General features: G+C 53.4%; 25 non-coding genes across 25 annotated transcripts; 19 read left to right on the top strand and 6 right to left on the bottom strand.

Annotated features, from left to right (window-relative positions):
- Positions 1-620: 620 nt before the first annotated feature.
- TRNAL-UAA (transfer RNA leucine (anticodon UAA)) lies at positions 621-703 on the bottom strand. The gene has a single exon. It is a non-coding gene; the product is annotated as a tRNA-Leu (tRNA).
- A 243-nt stretch (positions 704-946) lies between these two features.
- Positions 947-1,018, top strand: TRNAE-UUC (transfer RNA glutamic acid (anticodon UUC)). Its single transcript has one exon. It is a non-coding gene; the product is annotated as a tRNA-Glu (tRNA).
- A 630-nt stretch (positions 1,019-1,648) lies between these two features.
- On the top strand, positions 1,649-1,720 carry TRNAE-CUC (transfer RNA glutamic acid (anticodon CUC)). Its single transcript has one exon. It is a non-coding gene; the product is annotated as a tRNA-Glu (tRNA).
- Positions 1,721-3,172: 1,452 nt separating this feature from the next.
- TRNAE-UUC (transfer RNA glutamic acid (anticodon UUC)) lies at positions 3,173-3,244 on the top strand. The gene has a single exon. It is a non-coding gene; the product is annotated as a tRNA-Glu (tRNA).
- Positions 3,245-3,874: 630 nt separating this feature from the next.
- On the top strand, positions 3,875-3,946 carry TRNAE-CUC (transfer RNA glutamic acid (anticodon CUC)). The gene has a single exon. It is a non-coding gene; the product is annotated as a tRNA-Glu (tRNA).
- Positions 3,947-5,398: 1,452 nt separating this feature from the next.
- TRNAE-UUC (transfer RNA glutamic acid (anticodon UUC)) lies at positions 5,399-5,470 on the top strand. Its single transcript has one exon. It is a non-coding gene; the product is annotated as a tRNA-Glu (tRNA).
- A 630-nt stretch (positions 5,471-6,100) lies between these two features.
- TRNAE-CUC (transfer RNA glutamic acid (anticodon CUC)) lies at positions 6,101-6,172 on the top strand. Its single transcript has one exon. It is a non-coding gene; the product is annotated as a tRNA-Glu (tRNA).
- Positions 6,173-7,292: 1,120 nt separating this feature from the next.
- On the bottom strand, positions 7,293-7,375 carry TRNAL-UAA (transfer RNA leucine (anticodon UAA)). Its single transcript has one exon. It is a non-coding gene; the product is annotated as a tRNA-Leu (tRNA).
- Positions 7,376-7,618: 243 nt separating this feature from the next.
- Positions 7,619-7,690, top strand: TRNAE-UUC (transfer RNA glutamic acid (anticodon UUC)). Its single transcript has one exon. It is a non-coding gene; the product is annotated as a tRNA-Glu (tRNA).
- A 1,822-nt stretch (positions 7,691-9,512) lies between these two features.
- On the bottom strand, positions 9,513-9,595 carry TRNAL-UAA (transfer RNA leucine (anticodon UAA)). Its single transcript has one exon. It is a non-coding gene; the product is annotated as a tRNA-Leu (tRNA).
- Positions 9,596-9,838: 243 nt separating this feature from the next.
- TRNAE-UUC (transfer RNA glutamic acid (anticodon UUC)) lies at positions 9,839-9,910 on the top strand. Its single transcript has one exon. It is a non-coding gene; the product is annotated as a tRNA-Glu (tRNA).
- A 629-nt stretch (positions 9,911-10,539) lies between these two features.
- TRNAE-CUC (transfer RNA glutamic acid (anticodon CUC)) lies at positions 10,540-10,611 on the top strand. Its single transcript has one exon. It is a non-coding gene; the product is annotated as a tRNA-Glu (tRNA).
- Positions 10,612-11,743: 1,132 nt separating this feature from the next.
- TRNAL-UAA (transfer RNA leucine (anticodon UAA)) lies at positions 11,744-11,826 on the bottom strand. Its single transcript has one exon. It is a non-coding gene; the product is annotated as a tRNA-Leu (tRNA).
- Positions 11,827-12,069: 243 nt separating this feature from the next.
- On the top strand, positions 12,070-12,141 carry TRNAE-UUC (transfer RNA glutamic acid (anticodon UUC)). Its single transcript has one exon. It is a non-coding gene; the product is annotated as a tRNA-Glu (tRNA).
- A 630-nt stretch (positions 12,142-12,771) lies between these two features.
- TRNAE-CUC (transfer RNA glutamic acid (anticodon CUC)) lies at positions 12,772-12,843 on the top strand. The gene has a single exon. It is a non-coding gene; the product is annotated as a tRNA-Glu (tRNA).
- Positions 12,844-14,295: 1,452 nt separating this feature from the next.
- On the top strand, positions 14,296-14,367 carry TRNAE-UUC (transfer RNA glutamic acid (anticodon UUC)). Its single transcript has one exon. It is a non-coding gene; the product is annotated as a tRNA-Glu (tRNA).
- A 629-nt stretch (positions 14,368-14,996) lies between these two features.
- Positions 14,997-15,068, top strand: TRNAE-CUC (transfer RNA glutamic acid (anticodon CUC)). The gene has a single exon. It is a non-coding gene; the product is annotated as a tRNA-Glu (tRNA).
- A 1,126-nt stretch (positions 15,069-16,194) lies between these two features.
- Positions 16,195-16,277, bottom strand: TRNAL-UAA (transfer RNA leucine (anticodon UAA)). The gene has a single exon. It is a non-coding gene; the product is annotated as a tRNA-Leu (tRNA).
- Positions 16,278-16,520: 243 nt separating this feature from the next.
- TRNAE-UUC (transfer RNA glutamic acid (anticodon UUC)) lies at positions 16,521-16,592 on the top strand. Its single transcript has one exon. It is a non-coding gene; the product is annotated as a tRNA-Glu (tRNA).
- Positions 16,593-18,746: 2,154 nt separating this feature from the next.
- On the top strand, positions 18,747-18,818 carry TRNAE-UUC (transfer RNA glutamic acid (anticodon UUC)). The gene has a single exon. It is a non-coding gene; the product is annotated as a tRNA-Glu (tRNA).
- Positions 18,819-20,972: 2,154 nt separating this feature from the next.
- TRNAE-UUC (transfer RNA glutamic acid (anticodon UUC)) lies at positions 20,973-21,044 on the top strand. Its single transcript has one exon. It is a non-coding gene; the product is annotated as a tRNA-Glu (tRNA).
- Positions 21,045-21,674: 630 nt separating this feature from the next.
- Positions 21,675-21,746, top strand: TRNAE-CUC (transfer RNA glutamic acid (anticodon CUC)). Its single transcript has one exon. It is a non-coding gene; the product is annotated as a tRNA-Glu (tRNA).
- A 1,132-nt stretch (positions 21,747-22,878) lies between these two features.
- Positions 22,879-22,961, bottom strand: TRNAL-UAA (transfer RNA leucine (anticodon UAA)). The gene has a single exon. It is a non-coding gene; the product is annotated as a tRNA-Leu (tRNA).
- Positions 22,962-23,204: 243 nt separating this feature from the next.
- TRNAE-UUC (transfer RNA glutamic acid (anticodon UUC)) lies at positions 23,205-23,276 on the top strand. Its single transcript has one exon. It is a non-coding gene; the product is annotated as a tRNA-Glu (tRNA).
- A 2,154-nt stretch (positions 23,277-25,430) lies between these two features.
- TRNAE-UUC (transfer RNA glutamic acid (anticodon UUC)) lies at positions 25,431-25,502 on the top strand. The gene has a single exon. It is a non-coding gene; the product is annotated as a tRNA-Glu (tRNA).
- The last annotated feature ends 665 nt before the right edge of the window (positions 25,503-26,167 follow it).

Genomic DNA, 26,167 nt, shown 5'->3' with positions numbered 1-26,167 from the left:
TGTCTGGCGCTCCCCTCAGGACACACGTGTCTTCCGTTCGAGCATGGAGGGTGAGGGACATGGGTCACCCTCATATACAGGGGTGTGGGCATGGGCAGGATGGGGCGTGGGGGACCCGTCAGGGCATTGCCCGTTTGGAAGCCCGTTCGGAAGGCAAGAGGAGGCGGAGGCGGAGGCGGAGGCGGGAATCTCTGCTCAATTTTTTCCCGAGGCCTGGGGACAAGCCTTTGCACATTTGATCCAGCCGGGCCTGCATCAGCAGATCCTGCTCCGATGGCAAGGGAGAGCCTGCAGGTGTAAATCAAAGAAAGGGGAGAAATCCGCAAGAGGCGGGTTAACAAATTCCAGTGGCAGGCCCATGTTCCCCAGGAAGCAAGTACTTCCTCCTGCTCCCTTCAGTGGGAAAAGACATAGGAGGTGTATTTCTCTAAGCAGGGGCTCTGCGTAGGTGGCACTGCATTGCTTTGGGAAGCATCCATGCTAAGTGCAGAGTAGCAGCAGACCCCACAGCTGAGACGTGAATTGGGACTGTTAAGGAAGGGCACTGGGAGGGTGAGGAGGGCAGAGGAAAATGCTTTAAAAAAGCATCTGCAAGTTCCTACACACCCGCTGAAAACCCATACCAGGGATGGGGCTCGAACCCATGCGGACAACTGTCCATTGGATCTTAAGTCCAACGCCTTAACCACTCGGCCACCCTGGTGAGACCCTAGGCCCTGCCTTACTCAGCTCCCTTTTCATGCTGGCTGCTCCAGCGCAGGCTGTCCAGCAAGAGGTGATTGCAGAGTAAAAAGGCTTTTGCAGGAGGATAAAGGTAATTGCTTATGACAAACACACTGTGTGACACCTAACTTTTCCCCACTCGTACTTTATGGGCAATCTATACAGTGGAGTTAGCTTAGTCACAATAAGGAAGTGAGCAAGGCAGGCTCACAAGAGCATCTCCTCCCTGGTGGTCTAGTGGCTAGGATTCGGCGCTTTCACCGCCGCGGCCCGGGTTCGATTCCCGGTCAGGGAAGATCCCTCTAAGACGTAGACGTGTGTAATTTGTCCACGCAGCTCAGCTTTTTTTAATCGAAGGTCCTTAAAAAGGCACCCCGACCTATAGACGAAAGCAGAGGAAAGGGGCTGGGTCCCCTGTGTCCCAGGTTGCTTTGCTCCCATTGCCCTCAGCCACCTTCATGCGCACGCAGTCCCCCACCCAGTCAGGTGCTCTATGTGGGCGTAAAGTGCAGTACCAGCTCATCAGAAAGGTAAATTGCTGGAAAACCCGGCTGCGATGTATACATCTACTTTGGAGCACTCTTCTCCCTTGCACTCTTGAATCGGTCATTCGCAATGTATTCTTCCAGCAAGCTGAATAACGAGGTAGGTGTGAGAAGGTGTACCAGCTGTCTTTGAGCTATCAGCGGCCACTAGGTGTCCCTCTTGTGATTTCCCGGGGATCCCGATTGTACAGGAATTCGTCGGTTCAGTAGCACGGGGGAGGGGATGGCCTGTGCTTGGAAGTGACAAACAGTCTGGTGGAATCATGAGTGTTTTTTCAAGTTCTGATTCATATTCGCTGTAGAATAAAATATGCTTTCAGCCCCCATGAGCTTTGTCACTAGGAGAGCAGTGTAGGAACTTTTGCTGTATGGCTGTGGGTTCCCTGGTGGTCTAGTGGTTAGGATTCGGCGCTCTCACCGCCGCGGCCCGGGTTCGATTCCCGGTCAGGGAACAGTCCTTCTTCTGCCCTTGAATGCTTTTCCTTCCCGCAGGTCAGGGCTTCTCAAAATGAATTTGCTTTTCTGACAAACAGTTTGCCTAGCATCCCGCAATCTGGCTCCTAATTTGATTTTCGCAAGGTTCCCTTTGAGTTGCTTTCCTCGGCGGGAGGAAAATCTCTTGTGCAAGGCTCTTGAGGAAGTGAGATTCTGTATTCCGAGGTGCGCTTCTTTTCGTAGGCTTCTGACCACATGGTGTGCGGCAGGAAGTCATCTTTGACAGGGCCGCAGGCTTTGTCTCCAAATGGCATCCCGGACCCACTGCAACCCACCTTTTTGCTGAAACGGAAGTCTGGTTCAGGGTAAGAAAAAGCTGAGCTGCACGTACCGAAAGCAGCAGAGCCCAGCGGCGGAGAGGGTGTGGCCAGGGCTGTCTGATTTGCATAGTGACCAGTGGCATCTTGGGAATGTACAGGCTTTGGAGCCTAACGGGTGCTGCAGGGGTCTGCCTGGCCGGAGAAATGCCTGTCTGGCGCTCCCCTCAGGACACACGTGTCTTCCGTTCGAGCATGGAGGGTGAGGGACATGGGTCACCCTCATATACAGGGGTGTGGGCATGGGCAGGATGGGGCGTGGGGGACCCGTCAGGGCATTGCCCGTTTGGAAGCCCGTTCGGAAGGCAAGAGGAGGCGGAGGCGGAGGCGGGAATCTCTGCTCAATTTTTTCCCGAGGCCTGGGGACAAGCCTTTGCACATTTGATCCAGCCGGGCCTGCATCAGCAGATCCTGCTCCGATGGCAAGGGAGAGCCTGCAGGTGTAAATCAAAGAAAGGGGAGAAATCCGCAAGAGGCGGGTTAACAAATTCCAGTGGCAGGCCCATGTTCCCCAGGAAGCAAGTACTTCCTCCTGCTCCCTTCAGTGGGAAAAGACATAGGAGGTGTATTTCTCTAAGCAGGGGCTCTGCATAGGTGGCACTGCATTGCTTTGGCAAACATCCATGCTAAGTGCAGAGTAGCAGCAGACCCCACAGCTGAGACGTGAATTGGGACTGTTAAGGAAGGGCACTGGGAGGGTGAGGAGGGCAGAGGAAAATGCTTTACAAAAGCATCTGCAAGTTCCTACACACCCGCTGAAAACCCATACCAGGGATGGGGCTCGAACTCATGCGGACAACTGTCCATTGGATCTTAAGTCCAACGCCTTAACCACTCGGCCACCCTGGTGAGACCCTAGGCCCTGCCTTACTCAGCTCCCTTTTCATGCTGGCTGCTCCAGCGCAGGCTGTCCAGCAAGAGGTGATTGCAGAGTAAAAAGGCTTTTGCAGGAGGATAAAGGTAATTGCTTATGACAAACACACTGTGTGACACCTAACTTTTCCCCACTCGTACTTTATGGGCAATCTATACAGTGGAGTTAGCTTAGTCACAATAAGGAAGTGAGCAAGGCAGGCTCACAAGAGCATCTCCTCCCTGGTGGTCTAGTGGCTAGGATTCGGCGCTTTCACCGCCGCGGCCCGGGTTCGATTCCCGGTCAGGGAAGATCCCTCTAAGACGTAGACGTGTGTAATTTGTCCACGCAGCTCAGCTTTTTTTAATCGAAGGTCCTTAAAAAGGCACCCCGACCTATAGACGAAAGCAGAGGAAAGGGGCTGGGTCCCCTGTGTCCCAGGTTGCTTTGCTCCCATTGCCCTCAGCCACCTTCATGCGCACGCAGTCCCCCACCCAGTCAGGTGCTCTATGTGGGCGTAAAGTGCAGTACCAGCTCATCAGAAAGGTAAATTGCTGGAAAACCCGGCTGCGATGTATACATCTACTTTGGAGCACTCTTCTCCCTTGCACTCTTGAATCGGTCATTCGCAATGTATTCTTCCAGCAAGCTGAATAACGAGGTAGGTGTGAGAAGGTGTACCAGCTGTCTTTGAGCTATCAGCGGCCACTAGGTGTCCCTCTTGTGATTTCCCGGGGATCCCGATTGTACAGGAATTCGTCGGTTCAGTAGCACGGGGGAGGGGATGGCCTGTGCTTGGAAGTGACAAACAGTCTGGTGGAATCATGAGTGTTTTTTCAAGTTCTGATTCATATTCGCTGTAGAATAAAATATGCTTTCAGCCCCCATGAGCTTTGTCACTAGGAGAGCAGTGTAGGAACTTTTGCTGTATGGCTGTGGGTTCCCTGGTGGTCTAGTGGTTAGGATTCGGTGCTCTCACCGCCGCGGCCCGGGTTCGATTCCCGGTCAGGGAACAGTCCTTCTTCTGCCCTTGAATGCTTTTCCTTCCCGCAGGTCAGGGCTTCTCAAAATGAATTTGCTTTTCTGACAAACAGTTTGCCTAGCATCCCGCAATCTGGCTCCTAATTTGATTTTCGCAAGGTTCCCTTTGAGTTGCTTTCCTCGGCGGGAGGAAAATCTCTTGTGCAAGGCTCTTGAGGAAGTGAGATTCTGTATTCCGAGGTGCGCTTCTTTTCGTAGGCTTCTGACCACATGGTGTGCGGCAGGAAGTCATCTTTGACAGGGCCGCAGGCTTTGTCTCCAAATGGCATCCCGGACCCACTGCAACCCACCTTTTTGCTGAAACGGAAGTCTGGTTCAGGGTAAGAAAAAGCTGAGCTGCACGTACCGAAAGCAGCAGAGCCCAGCGGCGGAGAGGGTGTGGCCAGGGCTGTCTGATTTGCATAGTGACCAGTGGCATCTTGGGAATGTACAGGCTTTGGAGCCTAACGGGTGCTGCAGGGGTCTGCCTGGCCGGAGAAATGCCTGTCTGGCGCTCCCCTCAGGACACACGTGTCTTCCGTTCGAGCATGGAGGGTGAGGGACATGGGTCACCCTCATATACAGGGGTGTGGGCATGGGCAGGATGGGGCGTGGGGGACCCGTCAGGGCATTGCCCGTTTGGAAGCCCGTTCGGAAGGCAAGAGGAGGCGGAGGCGGAGGCGGGAATCTCTGCTCAATTTTTTCCCGAGGCCTGGGGACAAGCCTTTGCACATTTGATCCAGCCGGGCCTGCATCAGCAGATCCTGCTCCGATGGCAAGGGAGAGCCTGCAGGTGTAAATCAAAGAAAGGGGAGAAATCCGCAAGAGGCGGGTTAACAAATTCCAGTGGCAGGCCCATGTTCCCCAGGAAGCAAGTACTTCCTCCTGCTCCCTTCAGTGGGAAAAGACATAGGAGGTGTATTTCTCTAAGCAGGGGCTCTGCGTAGGTGGCACTGCATTGCTTTGGGAAGCATCCATGCTAAGTGCAGAGTAGCAGCAGACCCCACAGCTGAGACGTGAATTGGGACTGTTAAGGAAGGGCACTGGGAGGGTGAGGAGGGCAGAGGAAAATGCTTTAAAAAAGCATCTGCAAGTTCCTACACACCCGCTGAAAACCCATACCAGGGATGGGGCTCGAACCCATGCGGACAACTGTCCATTGGATCTTAAGTCCAACGCCTTAACCACTCGGCCAACCTGGTGAGACCCTAGGTCCTGCCTTACTCAGCTCCCTTTTCATGCTGGCTGCTCCAGCGCAGGCTGTCCAGCAAGAGGTGATTGCAGAGTAAAAAGGCTTTTGCAGGAGGATAAAGGTAATTGCTTATGACAAACACACTGTGTGACACCTAACTTTTCCCCACTCGTACTTTATGGGCAATCTATACAGTGGAGTTAGCTTAGTCACAATAAGGAAGTGAGCAAGGCAGGCTCACAAGAGCATCTCCTCCCTGGTGGTCTAGTGGCTAGGATTCGGCGCTTTCACCGCCGCGGCCCGGGTTCGATTCCCGGTCAGGGAAGATCCCTCTAAGACGTAGACGTGCGTAATTTGTCCACGCAGCTCAGCTTTTTTTAATCGAAGGTCCTTAAAAAGGCACCCCGACCTATAGACGAAAGCAGAGGAAAGGGGCTGGGTCCCCTGTGTCCCAGGTTGCTTTGCTCCCATTGCCCTCAGCCACCTTCATGCGCACGCAGTCCCCCACCCAGTCAGGTGCTCTATGTGGGCGTAAAGTGCAGTACCAGCTCATCAGAAAGGTAAATTGCTGGAAAACCCGGCTGCGATGTATACATCTACTTTGGAGCACTCTTCTCCCTTGCACTCTTGAATCGGTCATTCGCAATGTATTCTTCCAGCAAGCTGAATAACGAGGTAGGTGTGAGAAGGTGTACCAGCTGTCTTTGAGCTATCAGCGGCCACTAGGTGTCCCTCTTGTGATTTCCCGGGGATCCCGATTGTACAGGAATTCGTCGGTTCAGTAGCACGGGGGAGGGGATGGCCTGTGCTTGGAAGTGACAAACAGTCTGGTGGAATCATGAGTGTTTTTTCAAGTTCTGATTCATATTCGCTGTAGAATAAAATATGCTTTCAGCCCCCATGAGCTTTGTCACTAGGAGAGCAGTGTAGGAACTTTTGCTGTATGGCTGTGGGTTCCCTGGTGGTCTAGTGGTTAGGATTCGGCGCTCTCACCGCCGCGGCCCGGGTTCGATTCCCGGTCAGGGAACAGTCCTTCTTCTGCCCTTGAATGCTTTTCCTTCCCGCAGGTCAGGGCTTCTCAAAATGAATTTGCTTTTCTGACAAACAGTTTGCCTAGCATCCCGCAATCTGGCTCCTAATTTGATTTTCGCAAGGTTCCCTTTGAGTTGCTTTCCTCGGCGGGAGGAAAATCTCTTGTGCAAGGCTCTTGAGGAAGTGAGATTCTGTATTCCGAGGTGCGCTTCTTTTCGTAGGCTTCTGACCACATGGTGTGCGGCAGGAAGTCATCTTTGACAGGGCCGCAGGCTTTGTCTCCAAATGGCATCCCGGACCCACTGCAACCCACCTTTTTGCTGAAACGGAAGTCTGGTTCAGGGTAAGAAAAAGCTGAGCTGCACGTACCGAAAGCAGCAGAGCCCAGCGGCGGAGAGGGTGTGGCCAGGGCTGTCTGATTTGCATAGTGACCAGTGGCATCTTGGGAATGTACAGGCTTTGGAGCCTAACGGGTGCTGCAGGGGTCTGCCTGGCCGGAGAAATGCCTGTCTGGCGCTCCCCTCAGGACACACGTGTCTTCCGTTCGAGCATGGAGGGTGAGGGACATGGGTCACCCTCATATACAGGGGTGTGGGCATGGGCAGGATGGGGCGTGGGGGACCCGTCAGGGCATTGCCCGTTTGGAAGCCTGTTCGGAAGGCAAGAGGAGGCGGAGGCGGGAATCTCTGCTCAATTTTTTCCCGAGGCCTGGGGACAAGCCTTTGCACATTTGATCCAGCCGGGCCTGCATCAGCAGATCCTGCTCCGATGGCAAGGGAGAGCCTGCAGGTGTAAATCAAAGAAAGGGGAGAAATCCGCAAGAGGCGGGTTAACAAATTCCAGTGGCAGGCCCATGTTCCCCAGGAAGCAAGTACTTCCTCCTGCTCCCTTCAGTGGGAAAAGACATAGGAGGTGTATTTCTCTAAGCAGGGGCTCTGCGTAGGTGGCACTGCATTGCTTTGGGAAGCATCCATGCTAAGTGCAGAGTAGCAGCAGACCCCACAGCTGAGACGTGAATTGGGACTGTTAAGGAAGGGCACTGGGAGGGTGAGGAGGGCAGAGGAAAATGCTTTAAAAAAGCATCTGCAAGTTCCTACACACCCGCTGAAAACCCATACCAGGGATGGGGCTCGAACCCATGCGGACAACTGTCCATTGGATCTTAAGTCCAACGCCTTAACCACTCGGCCACCCTGGTGAGACCCTAGGCCCTGCCTTACTCAGCTCCCTTTTCATGCTGGCTGCTCCAGCGCAGGCTGTCCAGCAAGAGGTGATTGCAGAGTAAAAAGGCTTTTGCAGGAGGATAAAGGTAATTGCTTATGACAAACACACTGTGTGACACCTAACTTTTCCCCACTCGTACTTTATGGGCAATCTATACAGTGGAGTTAGCTTAGTCACAATAAGGAAGTGAGCAAGGCAGGCTCACAAGAGCATCTCCTCCCTGGTGGTCTAGTGGCTAGGATTCGGCGCTTTCACCGCCGCGGCCCGGGTTCGATTCCCGGTCAGGGAAGATCCCTCTAAGACGTAGACGTGTGTAATTTGTCCACGCAGCTCAGCTTTTTTTAATCGAAGGTCCTTAAAAAGGCACCCCGACCTATAGACGAAAGCAGAGGAAAGGGGCTGGGTCCCCTGTGTCCCAGGTTGCTTTGCTCCCATTGCCCTCAGCCACCTTCATGCGCACGCAGTCCCCCACCCAGTCAGGTGCTCTATGTGGGCGTAAAGTGCAGTACCAGCTCATCAGAAAGGTAAATTGCTGGAAAACCCGGCTGCGATGTATACATCTACTTTGGAGCACTCTTCTCCCTTGCACTCTTGAATCGGTCATTCGCAATGTATTCTTCCAGCAAGCTGAATAACGAGGTAGGTGTGAGAAGGTGTACCAGCTGTCTTTGAGCTATCAGCGGCCACTAGGTGTCCCTCTTGTGATTTCCCGGGGATCCCGATTGTACAGGAATTCGTCGGTTCAGTAGCACGGGGGAGGGGATGGCCTGTGCTTGGAAGTGACAAACAGTCTGGTGGAATCATGAGTGTTTTTTCAAGTTCTGATTCATATTCGCTGTAGAATAAAATATGCTTTCAGCCCCCATGAGCTTTGTCACTAGGAGAGCAGTGTAGGAACTTTTGCTGTATGGCTGTGGGTTACCTGGTGGTCTAGTGGTTAGGATTCGGCGCTCTCACCGCCGCGGCCCGGGTTCGATTCCCGGTCAGGGAACAGTCCTTCTTCTGCCCTTGAATGCTTTTCCTTCCCGCAGGTCAGGGCTTCTCAAAATGAATTTGCTTTTCTGACAAACAGTTTGCCTAGCATCCCGCAATCTGGCTCCTAATTTGATTTTCGCAAGGTTCCCTTTGAGTTGCTTTCCTCGGCGGGAGGAAAATCTCTTGTGCAAGGCTCTTGAGGAAGTGAGATTCTGTATTCCGAGGTGCGCTTCTTTTCGTAGGCTTCTGACCACATGGTGTGCGGCAGGAAGTCATCTTTGACAGGGCCGCAGGCTTTGTCTCCAAATGGCATCCCGGACCCACTGCAACCCACCTTTTTGCTGAAACGGAAGTCTGGTTCAGGGTAAGAAAAAGCTGAGCTGCACGTACCGAAAGCAGCAGAGCCCAGCGGCGGAGAGGGTGTGGCCAGGGCTGTCTGATTTGCATAGTGACCAGTGGCATCTTGGGAATGTACAGGCTTTGGAGCCTAACGGGTGCTGCAGGGGTCTGCCTGGCCGGAGAAATGCCTGTCTGGCGCTCCCCTCAGGACACACGTGTCTTCCGTTCGAGCATGGAGGGTGAGGGACATGGGTCACCCTCATATACAGGGGTGTGGGCATGGGCAGGATGGGGCGTGGGGGACCCGTCAGGGCATTGCCCGTTTGGAAGCCCGTTCGGAAGGCAAGAGGAGGCGGAGGCGGGAATCTCTGCTCAATTTTTTCCCGAGGCCTGGGGACAAGCCTTTGCACATTTGATCCAGCCGGGCCTGCATCAGCAGATCCTGCTCCGATGGCAAGGGAGAGCCTGCAGGTGTAAATCAAAGAAAGGGGAGAAATCCGCAAGAGGCGGGTTAACAAATTCCAGTGGCAGGCCCATGTTCCCCAGGAAGCAAGTACTTCCTCCTGCTCCCTTCAGTGGGAAAAGACATAGGAGGTGTATTTCTCTAAGCAGGGGCTCTGCGTAGGTGGCACTGCATTGCTTTGGCAAACATCCATGCTAAGTGCAGAGTAGCAGCAGACCCCACAGCTGAGACGTGAATTGGGACTGTTAAGGAAGGGCACTGGGAGGGTGAGGAGGGCAGAGGAAAATGCTTTACAAAAGCATCTGCAAGTTCCTACACACCCGCTGAAAACCCATACCAGGGATGGGGCTCGAACCCATGCGGACAACTGTCCATTGGATCTTAAGTCCAACGCCTTAACCACTCGGCCACCCTGGTGAGACCCTAGGTCCTGCCTTACTCAGCTCCCTTTTCATGCTGGCTGCTCCAGCGCAGGCTGTCCAGCAAGAGGTGATTGCAGAGTAAAAAGGCTTTTGCAGGAGGATAAAGGTAATTGCTTATGACAAACACACTGTGTGACACCTAACTTTTCCCCACTCGTACTTTATGGGCAATCTATACAGTGGAGTTAGCTTAGTCACAATAAGGAAGTGAGCAAGGCAGGCTCACAAGAGCATCTCCTCCCTGGTGGTCTAGTGGCTAGGATTCGGCGCTTTCACCGCCGCGGCCCGGGTTCGATTCCCGGTCAGGGAAGATCCCTCTAAGACGTAGACGTGCGTAATTTGTCCACGCAGCTCAGCTTTTTTTAATCGAAGGTCCTTAAAAAGGCACCCGACCTATAGACGAAAGCAGAGGAAAGGGGCTGGGTCCCCTGTGTCCCAGGTTGCTTTGCTCCCATTGCCCTCAGCCACCTTCATGCGCACGCAGTCCCCCACTCAGTCAGGTGCTCTATGTGGGCGTAAAGTGCAGTACCAGCTCATCAGAAAGGTAAATTGCTGGAAAACCCGGCTGCGATGTATACATCTACTTTGGAGCACTCTTCTCCCTTGCACTCTTGAATCGGTCATTCGCAATGTATTCTTCCAGCAAGCTGAATAACGAGGTAGGTGTGAGAAGGTGTACCAGCTGTCTTTGAGCTATCAGCGGCCACTAGGTGTCCCTCTTGTGATTTCCCGGGGATCCCGATTGTACAGGAATTCGTCGGTTCAGTAGCACGGGGGAGGGGATGGCCTGTGCTTGGAAGTGACAAACAGTCTGGTGGAATCATGAGTGTTTTTTCAAGTTCTGATTCATATTCGCTGTAGAATAAAATATGCTTTCAGCCCCCATGAGCTTTGTCACTAGGAGAGCAGTGTAGGAACTTTTGCTGTATGGCTGTGGGTTCCCTGGTGGTCTAGTGGTTAGGATTCGGCGCTCTCACCGCCGCGGCCCGGGTTCGATTCCCGGTCAGGGAACAGTCCTTCTTCTGCCCTTGAATGCTTTTCCTTCCCGCAGGTCAGGGCTTCTCAAAATGAATTTGCTTTTCTGACAAACAGTTTGCCTAGCATCCCGCAATCTGGCTCCTAATTTGATTTTCGCAAGGTTCCCTTTGAGTTGCTTTCCTCGGCGGGAGGAAAATCTCTTGTGCAAGGCTCTTGAGGAAGTGAGATTCTGTATTCCGAGGTGCGCTTCTTTTCGTAGGCTTCTGACCACATGGTGTGCGGCAGGAAGTCATCTTTGACAGGGCCGCAGGCTTTGTCTCCAAATGGCATCCCGGACCCACTGCAACCCACCTTTTTGCTGAAACGGAAGTCTGGTTCAGGGTAAGAAAAAGCTGAGCTGCACGTACCGAAAGCAGCAGAGCCCAGCGGCGGAGAGGGTGTGGCCAGGGCTGTCTGATTTGCATAGTGACCAGTGGCATCTTGGGAATGTACAGGCTTTGGAGCCTAACGGGTGCTGCAGGGGTCTGCCTGGCCGGAGAAATGCCTGTCTGGCGCTCCCCTCAGGACACACGTGTCTTCCGTTCGAGCATGGAGGGTGAGGGACATGGGTCACCCTCATATACAGGGGTGTGGGCATGGGCAGGATGGGGCGTGGGGGACCCGTCAGGGCATTGCCCGTTTGGAAGCCCGTTCGGAAGGCAAGAGGAGGCGGAGGCGGAGGCGGAGGCGGGAATCTCTGCTCAATTTTTTCCCGAGGCCTGGGGACAAGCCTTTGCACATTTGATCCAGCCGGGCCTGCATCAGCAGATCCTGCTCCGATGGCAAGGGAGAGCCTGCAGGTGTAAATCAAAGAAAGGGGAGAAATCCGCAAGAGGCGGGTTAACAAATTCCAGTGGCAGGCCCATGTTCCCCAGGAAGCAAGTACTTCCTCCTGCTCCCTTCAGTGGGAAAAGACATAGGAGGTGTATTTCTCTAAGCAGGGGCTCTGCGTAGGTGGCACTGCATTGCTTTGGGAAGCATCCATGCTAAGTGCAGAGTAGCAGCAGACCCCACAGCTGAGACGTGAATTGGGACTGTTAAGGAAGGGCACTGGGAGGGTGAGGAGGGCAGAGGAAAATGCTTTAAAAAAGCATCTGCAAGTTCCTACACACCCGCTGAAAACCCATACCAGGGATGGGGCTCGAACCCATGCGGACAACTGTCCATTGGATCTTAAGTCCAACGCCTTAACCACTCGGCCACCCTGGTGAGACCCTAGGCCCTGCCTTACTCAGCTCCCTTTTCATGCTGGCTGCTCCAGCGCAGGCTGTCCAGCAAGAGGTGATTGCAGAGTAAAAAGGCTTTTGCAGGAGGATAAAGGTAATTGCTTATGACAAACACACTGTGTGACACCTAACTTTTCCCCACTCGTACTTTATGGGCAATCTATACAGTGGAGTTAGCTTAGTCACAATAAGGAAGTGAGCAAGGCAGGCTCACAAGAGCATCTCCTCCCTGGTGGTCTAGTGGCTAGGATTCGGCGCTTTCACCGCCGCGGCCCGGGTTCGATTCCCGGTCAGGGAAGATCCCTCTAAGACGTAGACGTGTGTAATTTGTCCACGCAGCTCAGCTTTTTTTAATCGAAGGTCCTTAAAAAGGCACCCCGACCTATAGACGAAAGCAGAGGAAAGGGGCTGGGTCCCCTGTGTCCCAGGTTGCTTTGCTCCCATTGCCCTCAGCCACCTTCATGCGCACGCAGTCCCCCACCCAGTCAGGTGCTCTATGTGGGCGTAAAGTGCAGTACCAGCTCATCAGAAAGGTAAATTGCTGGAAAACCCGGCTGCGATGTATACATCTACTTTGGAGCACTCTTCTCCCTTGCACTCTTGAATCGGTCATTCGCAATGTATTCTTCCAGCAAGCTGAATAACGAGGTAGGTGTGAGAAGGTGTACCAGCTGTCTTTGAGCTATCAGCGGCCACTAGGTGTCCCTCTTGTGATTTCCCGGGGATCCCGATTGTACAGGAATTCGTCGGTTCAGTAGCACGGGGGAGGGGATGGCCTGTGCTTGGAAGTGACAAACAGTCTGGTGGAATCATGAGTGTTTTTTCAAGTTCTGATTCATATTCGCTGTAGAATAAAATATGCTTTCAGCCCCCATGAGCTTTGTCACTAGGAGAGCAGTGTAGGAACTTTTGCTGTATGGCTGTGGGTTCCCTGGTGGTCTAGTGGTTAGGATTCGGCGCTCTCACCGCCGCGGCCCGGGTTCGATTCCCGGTCAGGGAACAGTCCTTCTTCTGCCCTTGAATGCTTTTCCTTCCCGCAGGTCAGGGCTTCTCAAAATGAATTTGCTTTTCTGACAAACAGTTTGCCTAGCATCCCGCAATCTGGCTCCTAATTTGATTTTCGCAAGGTTCCCTTTGAGTTGCTTTCCTCGGCGGGAGGAAAATCTCTTGTGCAAGGCTCTTGAGGAAGTGAGATTCTGTATTCCGAGGTGCGCTTCTTTTCGTAGGCTTCTGACCACATGGTGTGCGGCAGGAAGTCATCTTTGACAGGGCCGCAGGCTTTGTCTCCAAATGGCATCCCGGACCCACTGCAACCCACCTTTTTGCTGAAACGGAAGTCTGGTTCAGGGTAAGAAAAAGCTGAGCTGCACGTACCGAAAGCAGCAGAGCCCAGCGGCGGAGAGGGTGTGGCCAGGGCTGTCTGATTTGCATAGTGACCAGTGGCATCTTGGGAATGTACAGGCTTTGGAGCCTAACGGGTGCTGCAGGGGTCTGCCTGGCCGGAGAAATGCCTGTCTGGCGCTCCCCTCAGGACACACGTGTCTTCCGTTCGAGCATGGAGGGTGAGGGACATGGGTCACCCTCATATACAGGGGTGTGGGCATGGGCAGGATGGGGCGTGGGGGACCCGTCAGGGCATTGCCCGTTTGGAAGCCCGTTCGGAAGGCAAGAGGAGGCGGAGGCGGAGGCGGGAATCTCTGCTCAATTTTTTCCCGAGGCCTGGGGACAAGCCTTTGCACATTTGATCCAGCCGGGCCTGCATCAGCAGATCCTGCTCCGATGGCAAGGGAGAGCCTGCAGGTGTAAATCAAAGAAAGGGGAGAAATCCGCAAGAGGCGGGTTAACAAATTCCAGTGGCAGGCCCATGTTCCCCAGGAAGCAAGTACTTCCTCCTGCTCCCTTCAGTGGGAAAAGACATAGGAGGTGTATTTCTCTAAGCAGGGGCTCTGCATAGGTGGCACTGCATTGCTTTGGCAAACATCCATGCTAAGTGCAGAGTAGCAGCAGACCCCACAGCTGAGACGTGAATTGGGACTGTTAAGGAAGGGCACTGGGAGGGTGAGGAGGGCAGAGGAAAATGCTTTACAAAAGCATCTGCAAGTTCCTACACACCCGCTGAAAACCCATACCAGGGATGGGGCTCGAACTCATGCGGACAACTGTCCATTGGATCTTAAGTCCAACGCCTTAACCACTCGGCCACCCTGGTGAGACCCTAGGCCCTGCCTTACTCAGCTCCCTTTTCATGCTGGCTGCTCCAGCGCAGGCTGTCCAGCAAGAGGTGATTGCAGAGTAAAAAGGCTTTTGCAGGAGGATAAAGGTAATTGCTTATGACAAACACACTGTGTGACACCTAACTTTTCCCCACTCGTACTTTATGGGCAATCTATACAGTGGAGTTAGCTTAGTCACAATAAGGAAGTGAGCAAGGCAGGCTCACAAGAGCATCTCCTCCCTGGTGGTCTAGTGGCTAGGATTCGGCGCTTTCACCGCCGCGGCCCGGGTTCGATTCCCGGTCAGGGAAGATCCCTCTAAGACGTAGACGTGTGTAATTTGTCCACGCAGCTCAGCTTTTTTTAATCGAAGGTCCTTAAAAAGGCACCCGACCTATAGACGAAAGCAGAGGAAAGGGGCTGGGTCCCCTGTGTCCCAGGTTGCTTTGCTCCCATTGCCCTCAGCCACCTTCATGCGCACGCAGTCCCCCACCCAGTCAGGTGCTCTATGTGGGCGTAAAGTGCAGTACCAGCTCATCAGAAAGGTAAATTGCTGGAAAACCCGGCTGCGATGTATACATCTACTTTGGAGCACTCTTCTCCCTTGCACTCTTGAATCGGTCATTCGCAATGTATTCTTCCAGCAAGCTGAATAACGAGGTAGGTGTGAGAAGGTGTACCAGCTGTCTTTGAGCTATCAGCGGCCACTAGGTGTCCCTCTTGTGATTTCCCGGGGATCCCGATTGTACAGGAATTCGTCGGTTCAGTAGCACGGGGGAGGGGATGGCCTGTGCTTGGAAGTGACAAACAGTCTGGTGGAATCATGAGTGTTTTTTCAAGTTCTGATTCATATTCGCTGTAGAATAAAATATGCTTTCAGCCCCCATGAGCTTTGTCACTAGGAGAGCAGTGTAGGAACTTTTGCTGTATGGCTGTGGGTTCCCTGGTGGTCTAGTGGTTAGGATTCGGCGCTCTCACCGCCGCGGCCCGGGTTCGATTCCCGGTCAGGGAACAGTCCTTCTTCTGCCCTTGAATGCTTTTCCTTCCCGCAGGTCAGGGCTTCTCAAAATGAATTTGCTTTTCTGACAAACAGTTTGCCTAGCATCCCGCAATCTGGCTCCTAATTTGATTTTCGCAAGGTTCCCTTTGAGTTGCTTTCCTCGGCGGGAGGAAAATCTCTTGTGCAAGGCTCTTGAGGAAGTGAGATTCTGTATTCCGAGGTGCGCTTCTTTTCGTAGGCTTCTGACCACATGGTGTGCGGCAGGAAGTCATCTTTGACAGGGCCGCAGGCTTTGTCTCCAAATGGCATCCCGGACCCACTGCAACCCACCTTTTTGCTGAAACGGAAGTCTGGTTCAGGGTAAGAAAAAGCTGAGCTGCACGTACCGAAAGCAGCAGAGCCCAGCGGCGGAGAGGGTGTGGCCAGGGCTGTCTGATTTGCATAGTGACCAGTGGCATCTTGGGAATGTACAGGCTTTGGAGCCTAACGGGTGCTGCAGGGGTCTGCCTGGCCGGAGAAATGCCTGTCTGGCGCTCCCCTCAGGACACACGTGTCTTCCGTTCGAGCATGGAGGGTGAGGGACATGGGTCACCCTCATATACAGGGGTGTGGGCATTGGCAGGATGGGGCGTGGGGGACCCGTCAGGGCATTGCCCGTTTGGAAGCCCGTTCGGAAGGCAAGAGGAGGCGGAGGCGGAGGCGGGAATCTCTGCTCAATTTTTTCCCGAGGCCTGGGGACAAGCCTTTGCACATTTGATCCAGCCGGGCCTGCATCAGCAGATCCTGCTCCGATGGCAAGGGAGAGCCTGCAGGTGTAAATCAAAGAAAGGGGAGAAATCCGCAAGAGGCGGGTTAACAAATTCCAGTGGCAGGCCCATGTTCCCCAGGAAGCAAGTACTTCCTCCTGCTCCCTTCAGTGGGAAAAGACATAGGAGGTGTATTTCTCTAAGCAGGGGCTCTGCGTAGGTGGCACTGCATTGCTTTGGCAAACATCCATGCTAAGTGCAGAGTAGCAGCAGACCCCACAGCTGAGACGTGAATTGGGACTGTTAAGGAAGGGCACTGGGAGGGTGAGGAGGGCAGAGGAAAATGCTTTACAAAAGCATCTGCAAGTTCCTACACACCCGCTGAAAACCCATACCAGGGATGGGGCTCGAACCCATGCGGACAACTGTCCATTGGATCTTAAGTCCAACGCCTTAACCACTCGGCCACCCTGGTGAGACCCTAGGTCCTGCCTTACTCAGCTCCCTTTTCATGCTGGCTGCTCCAGCGCAGGCTGTCCAGCAAGAGGTGATTGCAGAGTAAAAAGGCTTTTGCAGGAGGATAAAGGTAATTGCTTATGACAAACACACTGTGTGACACCTAACTTTTCCCCACTCGTACTTTATGGGCAATCTATACAGTGGAGTTAGCTTAGTCACAATAAGGAAGTGAGCAAGGCAGGCTCACAAGAGCATCTCCTCCCTGGTGGTCTAGTGGCTAGGATTCGGCGCTTTCACCGCCGCGGCCCGGGTTCGATTCCCGGTCAGGGAAGATCCCTCTAAGACGTAGACGTGCGTAATTTGTCCACGCAGCTCAGCTTTTTTTAATCGAAGGTCCTTAAAAAGGCACCCCGACCTATAGACGAAAGCAGAGGAAAGGGGCTGGGTCCCCTGTGTCCCAGGTTGCTTTGCTCCCATTGCCCTCAGCCACCTTCATGCGCACGCAGTCCCCCACCCAGTCAGGTGCTCTATGTGGGCGTAAAGTGCAGTACCAGCTCATCAGAAAGGTAAATTGCTGGAAAACCCGGCTGCGATGTATACATCTACTTTGGAGCACTCTTCTCCCTTGCACTCTTGAATCGGTCATTCGCAATGTATTCTTCCAGCAAGCTGAATAACGAGGTAGGTGTGAGAAGGTGTACCAGCTGTCTTTGAGCTATCAGCGGCCACTAGGTGTCCCTCTTGTGATTTCCCGGGGATCCCGATTGTACAGGAATTCGTCGGTTCAGTAGCACGGGGGAGGGGATGGCCTGTGCTTGGAAGTGACAAACAGTCTGGTGGAATCATGAGTGTTTTTTCAAGTTCTGATTCATATTCGCTGTAGAATAAAATATGCTTTCAGCCCCCATGAGCTTTGTCACTAGGAGAGCAGTGTAGGAACTTTTGCTGTATGGCTGTGGGTTACCTGGTGGTCTAGTGGTTAGGATTCGGCGCTCTCACCGCCGCGGCCCGGGTTCGATTCCCGGTCAGGGAACAGTCCTTCTTCTGCCCTTGAATGCTTTTCCTTCCCGCAGGTCAGGGCTTCTCAAAATGAATTTGCTTTTCTGACAAACAGTTTGCCTAGCATCCCGCAATCTGGCTCCTAATTTGATTTTCGCAAGGTTCCCTTTGAGTTGCTTTCCTCGGCGGGAGGAAAATCTCTTGTGCAAGGCTCTTGAGGAAGTGAGATTCTGTATTCCGAGGTGCGCTTCTTTTCGTAGGCTTCTGACCACATGGTGTGCGGCAGGAAGTCATCTTTGACAGGGCCGCAGGCTTTGTCTCCAAATGGCATCCCGGACCCACTGCAACCCACCTTTTTGCTGAAACGGAAGTCTGGTTCAGGGTAAGAAAAAGCTGAGCTGCACGTACCGAAAGCAGCAGAGCCCAGCGGCGGAGAGGGTGTGGCCAGGGCTGTCTGATTTGCATAGTGACCAGTGGCATCTTGGGAATGTACAGGCTTTGGAGCCTAACGGGTGCTGCAGGGGTCTGCCTGGCCGGAGAAATGCCTGTCTGGCGCTCCCCTCAGGACACACGTGTCTTCCGTTCGAGCATGGAGGGTGAGGGACATGGGTCACCCTCATATACAGGGGTGTGGGCATGGGCAGGATGGGGCGTGGGGGACCCGTCAGGGCATTGCCCGTTTGGAAGCCCGTTCGGAAGGCAAGAGGAGGCGGAGGCGGAGGCGGGAATCTCTGCTCAATTTTTTCCCGAGGCCTGGGGACAAGCCTTTGCACATTTGATCCAGCCGGGCCTGCATCAGCAGATCCTGCTCCGATGGCAAGGGAGAGCCTGCAGGTGTAAATCAAAGAAAGGGGAGAAATCCGCAAGAGGCGGGTTAACAAATTCCAGTGGCAGGCCCATGTTCCCCAGGAAGCAAGTACTTCCTCCTGCTCCCTTCAGTGGGAAAAGACATAGGAGGTGTATTTCTCTAAGCAGGGGCTCTGCGTAGGTGGCACTGCATTGCTTTGGCAAACATCCATGCTAAGTGCAGAGTAGCAGCAGACCCCACAGCTGAGACGTGAATTGGGACTGTTAAGGAAGGGCACTGGGAGGGTGAGGAGGGCAGAGGAAAATGCTTTACAAAAGCATCTGCAAGTTCCTACACACCCGCTGAAAACCCATACCAGGGATGGGGCTCGAACTCATGCGGACAACTGTCCATTGGATCTTAAGTCCAACGCCTTAACCACTCGGCCACCCTGGTGAGACCCTAGGCCCTGCCTTACTCAGCTCCCTTTTCATGCTGGCTGCTCCAGCGCAGGCTGTCCAGCAAGAGGTGATTGCAGAGTAAAAAGGCTTTTGCAGGAGGATAAAGGTAATTGCTTATGACAAACACACTGTGTGACACCTAACTTTTCCCCACTCGTACTTTATGGGCAATCTATACAGTGGAGTTAGCTTAGTCACAATAAGGAAGTGAGCAAGGCAGGCTCACAAGAGCATCTCCTCCCTGGTGGTCTAGTGGCTAGGATTCGGCGCTTTCACCGCCGCGGCCCGGGTTCGATTCCCGGTCAGGGAAGATCCCTCTAAGACGTAGACGTGTGTAATTTGTCCACGCAGCTCAGCTTTTTTTAATCGAAGGTCCTTAAAAAGGCACCCCGACCTATAGACGAAAGCAGAGGAAAGGGGCTGGGTCCCCTGTGTCCCAGGTTGCTTTGCTCCCATTGCCCTCAGCCACCTTCATGCGCACGCAGTCCCCCACCCAGTCAGGTGCTCTATGTGGGCGTAAAGTGCAGTACCAGCTCATCAGAAAGGTAAATTGCTGGAAAACCCGGCTGCGATGTATACATCTACTTTGGAGCACTCTTCTCCCTTGCACTCTTGAATCGGTCATTCGCAATGTATTCTTCCAGCAAGCTGAATAACGAGGTAGGTGTGAGAAGGTGTACCAGCTGTCTTTGAGCTATCAGCGGCCACTAGGTGTCCCTCTTGTGATTTCCCGGGGATCCCGATTGTACAGGAATTCGTCGGTTCAGTAGCACGGGGGAGGGGATGGCCTGTGCTTGGAAGTGACAAACAGTCTGGTGGAATCATGAGTGTTTTTTCAAGTTCTGATTCATATTCGCTGTAGAATAAAATATGCTTTCAGCCCCCATGAGCTTTGTCACTAGGAGAGCAGTGTAGGAACTTTTGCTGTATGGCTGTGGGTTACCTGGTGGTCTAGTGGTTAGGATTCGGCGCTCTCACCGCCGCGGCCCGGGTTCGATTCCCGGTCAGGGAACAGTCCTTCTTCTGCCCTTGAATGCTTTTCCTTCCCGCAGGTCAGGGCTTCTCAAAATGAATTTGCTTTTCTGACAAACAGTTTGCCTAGCATCCCGCAATCTGGCTCCTAATTTGATTTTCGCAAGGTTCCCTTTGAGTTGCTTTCCTCGGCGGGAGGAAAATCTCTTGTGCAAGGCTCTTGAGGAAGTGAGATTCTGTATTCCGAGGTGCGCTTCTTTTCGTAGGCTTCTGACCACATGGTGTGCGGCAGGAAGTCATCTTTGACAGGGCCGCAGGCTTTGTCTCCAAATGGCATCCCGGACCCACTGCAACCCACCTTTTTGCTGAAACGGAAGTCTGGTTCAGGGTAAGAAAAAGCTGAGCTGCACGTACCGAAAGCAGCAGAGCCCAGCGGCGGAGAGGGTGTGGCCAGGGCTGTCTGATTTGCATAGTGACCAGTGGCATCTTGGGAATGTACAGGCTTTGGAGCCTAACGGGTGCTGCAGGGGTCTGCCTGGCCGGAGAAATGCCTGTCTGGCGCTCCCCTCAGGACACACGTGTCTTCCGTTCGAGCATGGAGGGTGAGGGACATGGGTCACCCTCATATACAGGGGTGTGGGCATGGGCAGGATGGGGCGTGGGGGACCCGTCAGGGCATTGCCCGTTTGGAAGCCCGTTCGGAAGGCAAGAGGAGGCGGAGGCGGAGGCGGGAATCTCTGCTCAATTTTTTCCCGAGGCCTGGGGACAAGCCTTTGCACATTTGATCCAGCCGGGCCTGCATCAGCAGATCCTGCTCCGATGGCAAGGGAGAGCCTGCAGGTGTAAATCAAAGAAAGGGGAGAAATCCGCAAGAGGCGGGTTAACAAATTCCAGTGGCAGGCCCATGTTCCCCAGGAAGCAAGTACTTCCTCCTGCTCCCTTCAGTGGGAAAAGACATAGGAGGTGTATTTCTCTAAGCAGGGGCTCTGCGTAGGTGGCACTGCATTGCTTTGGCAAACATCCATGCTAAGTGCAGAGTAGCAGCAGACCCCACAGCTGAGACGTGAATTGGGACTGTTAAGGAAGGGCACTGGGAGGGTGAGGAGGGCAGAGGAAAATGCTTTACAAAAGCATCTGCAAGTTCCTACACACCCGCTGAAAACCCATACCAGGGATGGGGCTCGAACTCATGCGGACAACTGTCCATTGGATCTTAAGTCCAACGCCTTAACCACTCGGCCACCCTGGTGAGACCCTAGGCCCTGCCTTACTCAGCTCCCTTTTCATGCTGGCTGCTCCAGCGCAGGCTGTCCAGCAAGAGGTGATTGCAGAGTAAAAAGGCTTTTGCAGGAGGATAAAGGTAATTGCTTATGACAAACACACTGTGTGACACCTAACTTTTCCCCACTCGTACTTTATGGGCAATCTATACAGTGGAGTTAGCTTAGTCACAATAAGGAAGTGAGCAAGGCAGGCTCACAAGAGCATCTCCTCCCTGGTGGTCTAGTGGCTAGGATTCGGCGCTTTCACCGCCGCGGCCCGGGTTCGATTCCCGGTCAGGGAAGATCCCTCTAAGACGTAGACGTGTGTAATTTGTCCACGCAGCTCAGCTTTTTTTAATCGAAGGTCCTTAAAAAGGCACCCCGACCTATAGACGAAAGCAGAGGAAAGGGGCTGGGTCCCCTGTGTCCCAGGTTGCTTTGCTCCCATTGCCCTCAGCCACCTTCATGCGCACGCAGTCCCCCACCCAGTCAGGTGCTCTATGTGGGCGTAAAGTGCAGTACCAGCTCATCAGAAAGGTAAATTGCTGGAAAACCCGGCTGCGATGTATACATCTACTTTGGAGCACTCTTCTCCCTTGCACTCTTGAATCGGTCATTCGCAATGTATTCTTCCAGCAAGCTGAATAACGAGGTAGGTGTGAGAAGGTGTACCAGCTGTCTTTGAGCTATCAGCGGCCACTAGGTGTCCCTCTTGTGATTTCCCGGGGATCCCGATTGTACAGGAATTTGTCGGTTCAGTAGCACGGGGGAGGGGATGGCCTGTGCTTGGAAGTGACAAACAGTCTGGTGGAATCATGAGTGTTTTTTCAAGTTCTGATTCATATTCGCTGTAGAATAAAATATGCTTTCAGCCCCCATGAGCTTTGTCACTAGGAGAGCAGTGTAGGAACTTTTGCTGTATGGCTGTGGGTTCCCTGGTGGTCTAGTGGTTAGGATTCGGCGCTCTCACCGCCGCGGCCCGGGTTCGATTCCCGGTCAGGGAACAGTCCTTCTTCTGCCCTTGAATGCTTTTCCTTCCCGCAGGTCAGGGCTTCTCAAAATGAATTTGCTTTTCTGACAAACAGTTTGCCTAGCATCCCGCAATCTGGCTCCTAATTTGATTTTCGCAAGGTTCCCTTTGAGTTGCTTTCCTCGGCGGGAGGAAAATCTCTTGTGCAAGGCTCTTGAGGAAGTGAGATTCTGTATTCCGAGGTGCGCTTCTTTTCGTAGGCTTCTGACCACATGGTGTGCGGCAGGAAGTCATCTTTGACAGGGCCGCAGGCTTTGTCTCCAAATGGCATCCCGGACCCACTGCAACCCACCTTTTTGCTGAAACGGAAGTCTGGTTCAGGGTAAGAAAAAGCTGAGCTGCACGTACCGAAAGCAGCAGAGCCCAGCGGCGGAGAGGGTGTGGCCAGGGCTGTCTGATTTGCATAGTGACCAGTGGCATCTTGGGAATGTACAGGCTTTGGAGCCTAACGGGTGCTGCAGGGGTCTGCCTGGCCGGAGAAATGCCTGTCTGGCGCTCCCCTCAGGACACACGTGTCTTCCGTTCGAGCATGGAGGGTGAGGGACATGGGTCACCCTCATATACAGGGGTGTGGGCATGGGCAGGATGGGGCGTGGGGGACCCGTCAGGGCATTGCCCGTTTGGAAGCCCGTTCGGAAGGCAAGAGGAGGCGGAGGCGGAGGCGGAGGCGGGAATCTCTGCTCAATTTTTTCCCGAGGCCTGGGGACAAGCCTTTGCACATTTGATCCAGCCGGGCCTGCATCAGCAGATCCTGCTCCGATGGCAAGGGAGAGCCTGCAGGTGTAAATCAAAGAAAGGGGAGAAATCCGCAAGAGGCGGGTTAACAAATTCCAGTGGCAGGCCCATGTTCCCCAGGAAGCAAGTACTTCCTCCTGCTCCCTTCAGTGGGAAAAGACATAGGAGGTGTATTTCTCTAAGCAGGGGCTCTGCGTAGGTGGCACTGCATTGCTTTGGGAAGCATCCATGCTAAGTGCAGAGTAGCAGCAGACCCCACAGCTGAGACGTGAATTGGGACTGTTAAGGAAGGGCACTGGGAGGGTGAGGAGGGCAGAGGAAAATGCTTTAAAAAAGCATCTGCAAGTTCCTACACACCTGCTGAAAACCCATACCAGGGATGGGGCTCGAACCCATGCGGACAACTGTCCATTGGATCTTAAGTCCAACGCCTTAACCACTCGGCCACCCTGGTGAGACCCTAGGCCCTGCCTTACTCAGCTCCCTTTTCATGCTGGCTGCTCCAGCGCAGGCTGTCCAGCAAGAGGTGATTGCAGAGTAAAAAGGCTTTTGCAGGAGGATAAAGGTAATTGCTTATGACAAACACACTGTGTGACACCTAACTTTTCCCCACTCGTACTTTATGGGCAATCTATACAGTGGAGTTAGCTTAGTCACAATAAGGAAGTGAGCAAGGCAGGCTCACAAGAGCATCTCCTCCCTGGTGGTCTAGTGGCTAGGATTCGGCGCTTTCACCGCCGCGGCCCGGGTTCGATTCCCGGTCAGGGAAGATCCCTCTAAGACGTAGACGTGTGTAATTTGTCCACGCAGCTCAGCTTTTTTTAATCGAAGGTCCTTAAAAAGGCACCCCGACCTATAGACGAAAGCAGAGGAAAGGGGCTGGGTCCCCTGTGTCCCAGGTTGCTTTGCTCCCATTGCCCTCAGCCACCTTCATGCGCACGCAGTCCCCCACCCAGTCAGGTGCTCTATGTGGGCGTAAAGTGCAGTACCAGCTCATCAGAAAGGTAAATTGCTGGAAAACCCGGCTGCGATGTATACATCTACTTTGGAGCACTCTTCTCCCTTGCACTCTTGAATCGGTCATTCGCAATGTATTCTTCCAGCAAGCTGAATAACGAGGTAGGTGTGAGAAGGTGTACCAGCTGTCTTTGAGCTATCAGCGGCCACTAGGTGTCCCTCTTGTGATTTCCCGGGGATCCCGATTGTACAGGAATTCGTCGGTTCAGTAGCACGGGGGAGGGGATGGCCTGTGCTTGGAAGTGACAAACAGTCTGGTGGAATCATGAGTGTTTTTTCAAGTTCTGATTCATATTCGCTGTAGAATAAAATATGCTTTCAGCCCCCATGAGCTTTGTCACTAGGAGAGCAGTGTAGGAACTTTTGCTGTATGGCTGTGGGTTACCTGGTGGTCTAGTGGTTAGGATTCGGCGCTCTCACCGCCGCGGCCCGGGTTCGATTCCCGGTCAGGGAACAGTCCTTCTTCTGCCCTTGAATGCTTTTCCTTCCCGCAGGTCAGGGCTTCTCAAAATGAATTTGCTTTTCTGACAAACAGTTTGCCTAGCATCCCGCAATCTGGCTCCTAATTTGATTTTCGCAAGGTTCCCTTTGAGTTGCTTTCCTCGGCGGGAGGAAAATCTCTTGTGCAAGGCTCTTGAGGAAGTGAGATTCTGTATTCCGAGGTGCGCTTCTTTTCGTAGGCTTCTGACCACATGGTGTGCGGCAGGAAGTCATCTTTGACAGGGCCGCAGGCTTTGTCTCCAAATGGCATCCCGGACCCACTGCAACCCACCTTTTTGCTGAAACGGAAGTCTGGTTCAGGGTAAGAAAAAGCTGAGCTGCACGTACCGAAAGCAGCAGAGCCCAGCGGCGGAGAGGGTGTGGCCAGGGCTGTCTGATTTGCATAGTGACCAGTGGCATCTTGGGAATGTACAGGCTTTGGAGCCTAACGGGTGCTGCAGGGGTCTGCCTGGCCGGAGAAATGCCTGTCTGGCGCTCCCCTCAGGACACACGTGTCTTCCGTTCGAGCATGGAGGGTGAGGGACATGGGTCACCCTCATATACAGGGGTGTGGGCATGGGCAGGATGGGGCGTGGGGGACCCGTCAGGGCATTGCCCGTTTGGAAGCCCGTTCGGAAGGCAAGAGGAGGCGGAGGCGGAGGCGGGAATCTCTGCTCAATTTTTTCCCGAGGCCTGGGGACAAGCCTTTGCACATTTGATCCAGCCGGGCCTGCATCAGCAGATCCTGCTCCGATGGCAAGGGAGAGCCTGCAGGTGTAAATCAAAGAAAGGGGAGAAATCCGCAAGAGGCGGGTTAACAAATTCCAGTGGCAGGCCCATGTTCCCCAGGAAGCAAGTACTTCCTCCTGCTCCCTTCAGTGGGAAAAGACATAGGAGGTGTATTTCTCTAAGCAGGGGCTCTGCGTAGGTGGCACTGCATTGCTTTGGCAAACATCCATGCTAAGTGCAGAGTAGCAGCAGACCCCACAGCTGAGACGTGAATTGGGACTGTTAAGGAAGGGCACTGGGAGGGTGAGGAGGGCAGAGGAAAATGCTTTACAAAAGCATCTGCAAGTTCCTACACACCCGCTGAAAACCCATACCAGGGATGGGGCTCGAACTCATGCGGACAACTGTCCATTGGATCTTAAGTCCAACGCCTTAACCACTCGGCCACCCTGGTGAGACCCTAGGCCCTGCCTTACTCAGCTCCCTTTTCATGCTGGCTGCTCCAGCGCAGGCTGTCCAGCAAGAGGTGATTGCAGAGTAAAAAGGCTTTTGCAGGAGGATAAAGGTAATTGCTTATGACAAACACACTGTGTGACACCTAACTTTTCCCCACTCGTACTTTATGGGCAATCTATACAGTGGAGTTAGCTTAGTCACAATAAGGAAGTGAGCAAGGCAGGCTCACAAGAGCATCTCCTCCCTGGTGGTCTAGTGGCTAGGATTCGGCGCTTTCACCGCCGCGGCCCGGGTTCGATTCCCGGTCAGGGAAGATCCCTCTAAGACGTAGACGTGTGTAATTTGTCCACGCAGCTCAGCTTTTTTTAATCGAAGGTCCTTAAAAAGGCACCCCGACCTATAGACGAAAGCAGAGGAAAGGGGCTGGGTCCCCTGTGTCCCAGGTTGCTTTGCTCCCATTGCCCTCAGCCACCTTCATGCGCACGCAGTCCCCCACCCAGTCAGGTGCTCTATGTGGGCGTAAAGTGCAGTACCAGCTCATCAGAAAGGTAAATTGCTGGAAAACCCGGCTGCGATGTATACATCTACTTTGGAGCACTCTTCTCCCTTGCACTCTTGAATCGGTCATTCGCAATGTATTCTTCCAGCAAGCTGAATAACGAGGTAGGTGTGAGAAGGTGTACCAGCTGTCTTTGAGCTATCAGCGGCCACTAGGTGTCCCTCTTGTGATTTCCCGGGGATCCCGATTGTACAGGAATTCGTCGGTTCAGTAGCACGGGGGAGGGGATGGCCTGTGCTTGGAAGTGACAAACAGTCTGGTGGAATCATGAGTGTTTTTTCAAGTTCTGATTCATATTCGCTGTAGAATAAAATATGCTTTCAGCCCCCATGAGCTTTGTCACTAGGAGAGCAGTGTAGGAACTTTTGCTGTATGGCTGTGGGTTACCTGGTGGTCTAGTGGTTAGGATTCGGCGCTCT

This window comes from Triturus cristatus, chromosome 5_2 (genome assembly GCF_964204655.1).
Source record: "Triturus cristatus chromosome 5_2, aTriCri1.1, whole genome shotgun sequence".
NCBI classification, from domain to species: domain Eukaryota; kingdom Metazoa; phylum Chordata; class Amphibia; order Caudata; family Salamandridae; genus Triturus; species Triturus cristatus.
Note: the sequence above shows the minus strand (reverse complement) of the source record. Positions and strands in the feature narration are given on the sequence as shown.